Here is an 8986-nt window from a genome sequence, read left to right as displayed (position 1 = left end):
TCCTAGGGTAGGTTTCAGAGGCTCTAACTACCCATCCTTCATTCTTCAGCCTCCCCCCAGCCCGGTCAGCAAACGTGGAGTGGCATTTGAAATGCAGACCCATTAACTTTCAAAATCCAACCCAGCGTCATCAAGGAGCCAGGAGCAGCAAAAACTCCATGGGGTTGGGACCTGTTAGTGACATTAACCATCTGTTAATGTCTCCCAAGTGTTACTAGCAATAGGACATGCTTTAGAAAAATTTCAGTCCCTGATTTTCCAGAATGGTGGAATATAACTCACAGTTACCCATTTCAGCTGCTACATGTTCTTGACCCATATAAATATTTCCCATCACTGGTTTCTCTACAGTCTCCAGGTTCTCTAAAGGTGTTAGCTGGACAATAATAATGGAACTTGCTCTACAATCTGGAATACTACCAGTCCCAGGACCCCGTCCCAACCCCCAGGTCTGATCGCTTCGGTCCCTCCCTCCCCTCAGCTGGGGTCCAGACTCTCAAGAGCTTCTTAGTTTGGGGGAAGATTTTCTTAGTATATGTGCTGCCAAAGCGAGCACTGGGGGAAGATTTTCTTAAAACCACAGGCTGCGTTGCTAGTGCCTGACAGGTCGGCAGACGGCGGGCTGTACGCCATTCTTCCTGGGCAATTCGCTCTGAGCAAAGAGTGATCTTTTTTGAGGCTCCCGAGTTATCAATATGAGGCTGCTTTGCTAAAATGCTTTCCGTCTCTCACAGTCAGAGAAATCTGCTTGCCTTGAGCTAGCCTCCAGTTTCTTGTTAAGAGCTAATTTTAGAGCTAATTTGGGTTCCATTAGTATATAGTTCTGTTGCAAATCTGACATTAACATGGGCGGCGTGATGAGTAACAAAGGGAGGAGAAGCCTTTTACCCCAACTGCAGCCATGAGGCACATATGGTGCCATTTTTCAAGGAACAGATTTTCGTCTTTCATGCCATTTCAGAGCTGTTTCCCTCTGAAAATTACCAGCTCTAATTTAATGCAGAACATGCCTAGATGTCATTGCAGAGATCTAGTTAAACTGCGAGGGCTGGCAGGTCCCACAAATTTGCAAAAACAGTGTTCATTTGTACAGTATAATGCTCCCCAAGCCCATGTCTGTGGACAGGGAATCAGAGCAAGTGGGGGGTGGGGCCTCTGCTCTCAGACTAAGAGCAGGGGAGTGATTCTGTTTCTGAGATGGGGGCTCTCCTGTCGCTGACCTTGGTGAGGGGAACTGAGAGCATTTCCTGCTTCACCCCCCCACCCCGGGTCAGTGGGTCCACCTCTGCTCCCCACGTGCTGGGGCCCCCATGGCTGTAACTTAGGTCCTCGAGTCCAGCTGTGGTCGTGGTCAAGGAGACGTGAGATCTACTTGCTAATTTGAACTCTGCCAGGAGCTGGTCAGTTGACTGTTCTTTGAGCTTCTGTGGCTTCACTTGTAAAAGGCGGGGATCTGAGATTCTTTGATAGCTGAGTTCAAGGCCCTGGGAGAGTAACTCCCATCTATCTTCCTTTGTATGTGTTTTTTAGGTCCTGTGATCATCACAACACCCTGTGAGGCAGGCATTCCATCCTACAGCTGGGAAATGCTGACTCAGAAAGGCAGGGACACTTGCCCAGGATCACACAGCTGCTAAGAGGGAGAGCCAAACCTTGAACCCAGTTGGCTTCACTCCCAGTTCAAAGCTCCCAGAAGTCAACAGACAGAAATCAGAAACTAAGTTTGAACGCCATATCTTATCACCAGGGGCCATCTTAGAGAGCAGATAGCCATGCCCAACAGGCCTATACTGTTCAGACTTTAAGATTGCACAATGACTTGGGAGATTACAGTCCTGCTTTGGGACGTGCAGGATCATGAATGAGCACCCTGGAAGGGGCTGAAATATCTGAGGAAACACACAAGAACTGGTTCTAGCCTTAGCTCTGTCTCAAGTTGCCGTGTGACCTTGAAGAAGTCACTTGGCCTCTCTGAGCTTCAGTTCCTGAATGAGACAGGTAGATGAACTGCTTCCACTGTTTATAGGGATAGATCTAGGTTACAGATGTTTAGATGGATAGGTCCGTGGTTCTATAGCCACAGGTTCAACGTTAAAACTAAAGAACACATGGGATGCCGGGGTGGCTCAGTTGGTAAAGTGACTGCCTTCGGCTCAGGTCATGATCCTGGAGTCCTGGGATCTAGTCCTGCATCCCTGGGATCCAGTCCTGCATCAGGCTCCCCGCTGGGACGGGGAGTGTGCTTCTCCCTCTGACTCTCCCCCTTCTCAGGCTCTGTCTGTCTCTCTTTCTCAAATAAATAAATCTAAAAAAAAAAAAAAAAGTAAAGGACACAGTAGCAGGCATAAGACTTTTGGTCAGGGAATACCCTCCAGGTCCAAGACATGCAAACTCTGGAAAAAAAAAAATGCTCCAGACAGTTAAAAAGTGAGACTGATATAAAGAGTGAGCAAAGCGGATTACTTCTCTAAGTGACGAAACAAATGCTGAAACAGTGGTAGCCCTCAAATTCTACAGGAGCCAAACGAGTTCCAAGGGAAGGAGGCAGTCCCAGTGGCGGACACTAGGGAGTGATGGGAACTACACTCAGTTGGCAAGCAGTGCGTGACCACACGGCACCGCACGGTGACTGCTCTTCTCCGGGCAAGTGTTGCCAGGTGGGAACGTAGATGGGGTGCAAACAATATTCCAACTTTTCAAAAGGAATCGGAGATCCGTATATTCATGTGAAATATCCTAACTGTTAAACACTGGAAACAAATCCAAAGACTTAAAAACCTTTTCATGCCAAACCAAATGTGTCTGCCAGCCATATGCTGCCCAAAAGCTCCAGTTGGCTGATCCTATGCTAACATCTTCTGGGTTGGTTTGTGTCTCTCTGTGCCTTAAACAATCCCAGAAGGCCTGTTTCCTGGCCTTGCCTGGGAGCATGCTGCAGGAGTGACCTGCCAGTGCCGTTGCAAGCCAGCAATACTTTGCAGGACACAGACCTCATTTTCCTGTCTGCAGCCTGAGGCCAGACCCCGACCTGGGCCAGCACGCACAACTTGTTCCCACTCTGCGGGCCTAAACATCACCTTCTCTGGAGAGATAAACAGCAGTGAAAAGAGGAAAAGGGCGGTTTGGCCTGGCTAGGAAGGCAAACAGATGAAGTTATTCTCTTCTTAACTTCATTTCTACTCTATCGGATCACATAACCATTTTTCTTGTTAATTTAGGTACAAATTAATTGCCGTACAAATGAACGAAAACACCGATGAATGCCCTCACCATGACTTGAAGCTTAAATGTCAATTACTCGGCTCTGTAATCCGATATAGTAAATATCCGTGCAGTGTGGGGCATCTTCCGTCCCAGGGCACTGCTAATGGGAAGAGTGGACATCCCTGGAGACTCCCTGAGAACCTGAGCAAACCTGCCGAGAGGAAGGTGTTGCCGACCGCGGAGCCTCTTGTCTCCCTGTCTCCCTGTCCAAGGGCAATCGAATCAAGACAGCAGGGGGTCTGGCAGTATTTTCATGTCCTGTTTATTCCTCTGAGGGATTTCTTATTACGCTTTGTTATTCTATACTTACTTTTCTCTTCACAGCGGCATGTAAAATGTCAGTCCTAGAGAGCACTTCAGAGAGGCTCTTGATCCCAGACCCCCAGCCTCAGCACGAGAGCCCTGCTCTGTGCTCACAATCCCCATACCAGCCTCCTGAGGTCCTGATCGCACGGGGCTGGAACTCTCTAGTTATTTGGCAGGGTCTCCCCTGAATGTACAATAAGCACCTCGAAAGCAGGGGCAGTGTCTTACCCATCTCAGGTGCTGGCTTATGGCACCTGGTATTGATTTCCGGAGTGATGCTCAGAAACAGAACAGAATAACTTCTGGGCCTCCCCTGGCCCCCCCCAATCTGTCTCAGGCACGTCCTCGGTGTACCCTCCCTACCTGTACACCGCACAAGCAATTTCCTCCTTTGCATCAGGTTTTTGTAATTTCCTGCCTAATTTTGTCATCTTCCATGTAACAGCGACAGTGAAAATATCCTTCTAGACATACCTCCTTGGTTTCCATTTGCCAAATCAAGCTCATCTCCCCCTAACAAGTAAAACATAGCTACTTTTCGATCAAATGAAAAGATACCGTGTGAATGATGGAATTGTATGGTACACATTACTTTTGAGACAAGAAGAAAGTCCCTTAGTGGCCAGCAGTCAATACCAGACTCTAGATTAAATCTAATGAAGATTTTTTTCCCTTGCCCTTGAGATTGCTGCATTGGAAGCTCATTCGAAATTTTTATGTTGCAGATTTTAGATGCTCATCACAAAGAACTGAAAGTAAACTGTTCCATTACTCGTTTTCTCTAAACACTATAGCCATTTGAGTGCTTGTTTAGAATTCAGAGAATTTCTGAGTCACTTGCAGGAAATTTTCTTAGTCTGCATACTTTACATTCCAATAAAAGAGCCCTTACTCCTTGTCGAAAGTGGATTAAAGCATCAATTGTAAGCCAATCATAATGACTTTCTTGTAGTTGTTCTTGATTTCCTTATAAAGGTTCGTTGCATGAGTTTGTGCTCAATGGACTTTTTCTGTTTTGAATCTTGTACTCTACACAGAGCCTAGGACAGTGCCCTAACATTTGATCAATGTTTGTTGAATGACCAAATGGCTGGATGAATACATGAATGTCTTTCATTTATTCTGGAGAGTTCTTTCTTTGATGATGCTGATACAACTCATAGATTTAGGCGAACAATATCAAGGATAAAATAATGCAGAAATATCTGATTCATTCAGCATTTTTTTAAACTTTTCAGATTTAGAGAGTGAGGTTCAGAAAACTCCAGAATCACCTGAAACCCTCAAGGGGAATTTCAGAAAATTGTACCAAATATAGACCTTAAGGTAAGCCTGGTTTCCATGGCAACTTAACATGGGGTGAGGGTTGTTCATTATTTTCTGGTTGTTTTATTTTGTTTTTTTACCTTTGTGAAATTCTCACAGACTAACTGGGATGCAGGAGTATATGAAATGATTAGTTCATCAAGGCTCGTAAATACTTCTGGTAATTCTTCATCCCCCAGTTACTGTGGATTGGAGTTCGGTGTTTGGTGGGTCAGATCCCTCCAGAGTTTCTGTGACTAACGCAGGAGGAGGGGATAGAGCTCTGGGTCCTGAGTCCAAAAATGAAGTCCAGGACCCAGCCCTGCAAGCAATAGATCCAGACCTTGACCTCATTCCTAAAGCAGAAAGGCCCCATTCTACCCTCCTCACTAGTGGCTAGGAGAGCCAATAAGATAATGGATGTGACAATGTTTTAAAGCATGCAAATGCAAGAGGTTAAAATTATTCCCCACAGTGTGTCCCTAGGAACAGAGTAAGCAGATTCCATAGGGGGTATAAGACAACCTTGGAGTGCTGTGTCTCCCTGCTCGAGAACTCAAAATTATGGGAAATTAACTTTCTGAGTGTCAAACTAGTGGTTCCCAACTTTTTCCAGGATAGGTCCTGCTTTCTATCATCCAAATACTTCCCAGACCCACTCCCACATGATAATAGTTATATTTTTATTATTTGTTAATTGAGAAAATATATATTGGCACACAGCTCTTATGAATTATGACCACTTTTCCAATTGTTTCTATTTTATTAATTGCTACCTCATAGAAATAATTTTGACCAATATTGGTCCTAGATCAAAGCAAACCATGTTAGCCATTGAACGCTCAGGCACTCAGAGATGAGCTGGCTTCCCGAAATAATTCCCTCTGCTCTCAGATCAGGGAATTCCCACATTAAACTGTACAATGTAAACATAACGAAGGGATCAGAGCCAAGTAATGCAATCATCTTAAGTAGACTCTGGCCTCAGGTCAAAGTCAGACTTTACAGATGACATTAACACATCCAAAGAAACAGGGTGTTGGTCCTGAGAAGACTTGGTTGCCGGGGGAAGCCAGCAGGAGGGGCTCCACCCAGCACCCTCCAGTTCCTGCCCAACGAAGACAGGCTCAGACCTTAGAGACTCCTCCTCCGCTCCCTTGGAGAAGCTCCTGTCTCACCGCAGGCTCCACTGAGGGTGTTTGCTGCCCGCAGAGAGCTGCCAGACACACCGATTGTTACGGTTTACTGCAGATGAATTTCCTGGCTTTAGATCCTAGCACCATCCTAAGAGCTTAGATAAGGTGAGACCAGTCCCAAGGGACGGCTGACAAGGCAGGCCTCTGAGCCTGGCCCTGAGGGCCCGTGAGTAGCCTTGGGGAAGCTACCCCACCGGCCCTCACATCTGTTTGTATCATGGTGAGCCATGACTCTTCAACTTCAGCACGACTGACATTTTGGGCCCAATAATTCTTTGTTGTGGAGAGCTGCTTTGTGCATTGTAGGATGTTGAGCAACGTTTCTGGTATATCCGCCTACTGGAGGTTAGTAGCATCTCCCTTCCCATCCCCTAGTTGTGATGCCCCAGAATGTCTCTAGACATTGCCCAGTAGTCCCTGGGGGAGGGGGTGGAATGCTCCCCAGTCCCCAGGCTGAGGACCCGTGGTACAAACCATTCCAGGGAAATGTCCGCAGGATACAACCACATGAGTTTCTTCTCAAAAGAACTCATTCCCAAATGTGTAATACATTCAGTTTCTGTACAGTGTTGCCTTTAGTCAGGGGATGTTAGAATTCTTGAAAAATCAATTTCGAGGAGATTGGGGTTAATTTAGAAATGCAGTCATGCTCTACTTCCCCATAATGCAAAGGAAATAGGGATTCTGGCAGCTGATTGAACTGAAACTTTCTTTTGATGACCTAGTGATTCAAGGGTCATCCTTCAGAACATCAGTTGTTCCTATCATCAAAGTGTAAATTGGGGTGGATTGGACTGGCCAGGGGAGTTCCCGGAAGCTGTTTTGTTGTTTAAAAAAATAAATCCTTGATTTGTTTTCAATTCTTTATTATATACCTTTACTTCCTAAAAACAGTACGAAAAAGATACTCTAGTTACCTGAGAAATTCAGTTAGTTCTGTGCTGATAAATTGAGGATTTTTGCTCAAATGGCTCCCACTTTTTCTATACAGTTCTTCCATCAAATAGTCCTTCATTTGAGGAGAGCATTCCCACCATGGCCCGCCCCCTTAGCAGTGTATGGTCCATCATGGCTACTACTTACAGAGAAATTTCTACCTGGTTCTGTTCAGGGGCAGGATTTTCCATGTTGGCCTCACCCCTACTGCTGGCTCCCAAGGCCACCATTTGCTGTTCCAGACCTTAAAAGCTCCCCGCACTGATGGTGGATAAGGCCCTACACCAAGCCCCACATGAGTGCCCTCTCATCTGCTCCCTTCTTCCTCCACCCCTCCCCCACCTCAAGGACTCAGGCGTCTTCACTCCTCTAGTCTGGGCCCAGCTGCATCTTCCGGCTTCTCCAAGCCCAGGTTTGTCTGGTCTTTGGGAGCAGAAAATCTGGTTCTGCAAGCATATGCTCAGCCTTTGTGTCTGGGCCTTGGCCCTGCAGTTTCTGTGAGTGTGTTTTTCTGGTCACTGTGAATGGGGGTACCCTTGGGTACCCACGAGAAAGCAGAGTGAAAGGGAAACACACAGATTAACTCTGGGAGACAAGAGTATGAATTAAAACCTTTTTGTCTTGGGGGTGCCTGGATGGCTTAGTCAGTTGAATGTCTGATTCTTGATTTCAGCTCAGGTCATGATCTCAGGCTGGTGGGATCGAGCCCTGCGCTGGGCGTGGAGCCTGCTTGAGATTTTCTCTCTTTCTGCCCCTCCCTGCTCGTGCTCTCTCTCTCTCCAAAAAACAAACCAAAAAACCACCTTTTGCCTTGTCTCATGTCTTACAAACGATGTGAGACAAACACGAAGACAGAGAGCGGTCATGTCAAGGTGGTCCGGCCCAGAAGCCTCTTCCCTTGGGAGCCACATACTGAGACTGCTGCATTTCAGGGTGGCTGGGACCTTGAACTCCACCTTTAGTCCTTTACCCACTGGGGGAAAGAAAAAAAAAATCCCTGTTGGCTCTTTAGTGACGGTATTAAAAAAGAGCTTCTTCTGTAACCCTAGGATATAAAGGTTGAGGTTCTGAGTTTGAGACCTACAAATCACGCCAATGGGAACCCCGCTAGGAGGAGGAGTGGTTGCCAGAGCCCAAGTGCAGGCAGGCTAGCCCCCACGTCGGGAGACCATTCTGATGAGAAGAGGGGAAACTCTAGCTACGGCAGCTGCTCTCTCCCTCCCCAAGGTCTCCCAGGACAAGCAGGAGAGAAGAACCTGACCCTCCAGGTTCTTGTAAATGCTTCTCTTCCAAGTGCCATTCTCTCTTCCCCCAGCAGGTGGGCCAGGTTCTGGCACAGACACCCAGCTGCTGCGGCTTGCCCTTATGGTGCCCTGATGGTGCTTTTGTGCACAAAGAGACACAGCCTTTGTGCAGAAAAGCCCCACCCAGGGCACCTGACCTGGAGCGGAGTGCCCATGGTATGGCCGCCTCCACCCAGGGGCTTAGCCCAGAGCCTTCATCCGGACACAAAGTGCACAACCCTCCCCACGTCAGCCCTGCTCTCAAAGGCACGGCTCCCAACTCCCCTTCCCTCCTGCCCCGTGAGAAGCCAGGGCAAAGAGACTCAGCCTGCGGGTGCCAGATATGTTATAGATAGATAGATAGATACAAATATAGAGATGATATATAAGTCACACATATAATTATATATAATAATATCTTATATAATAATATATAATGTTTATATATAGAGATAATTTCAGTTAATCACTCAACAATTATGTGAAATAGGCATTGTTGTCCCCATTTTATAGATGAGGTAACCAAGACTTCAGAGGTGAAGCAATTTGTCCAGAGTCACCTAGCTAGGAAGACATGGTGAGTCTTCATAGAAAAGGACTGACCTAGAGGCTCTCAACAGCTTCCTGGTTCACGCTGCTAAGGAGAGATTTCACCTGCCTTCTAAGACAGAAATGCAGGAAAGGGCTTTGCCTGGG

This window comes from Meles meles, chromosome 4 (genome assembly GCF_922984935.1).
Source record: "Meles meles chromosome 4, mMelMel3.1 paternal haplotype, whole genome shotgun sequence".
NCBI lineage: Eukaryota > Metazoa > Chordata > Mammalia > Carnivora > Mustelidae > Meles > Meles meles.
This window is presented reverse-complemented; position numbering follows the sequence as displayed.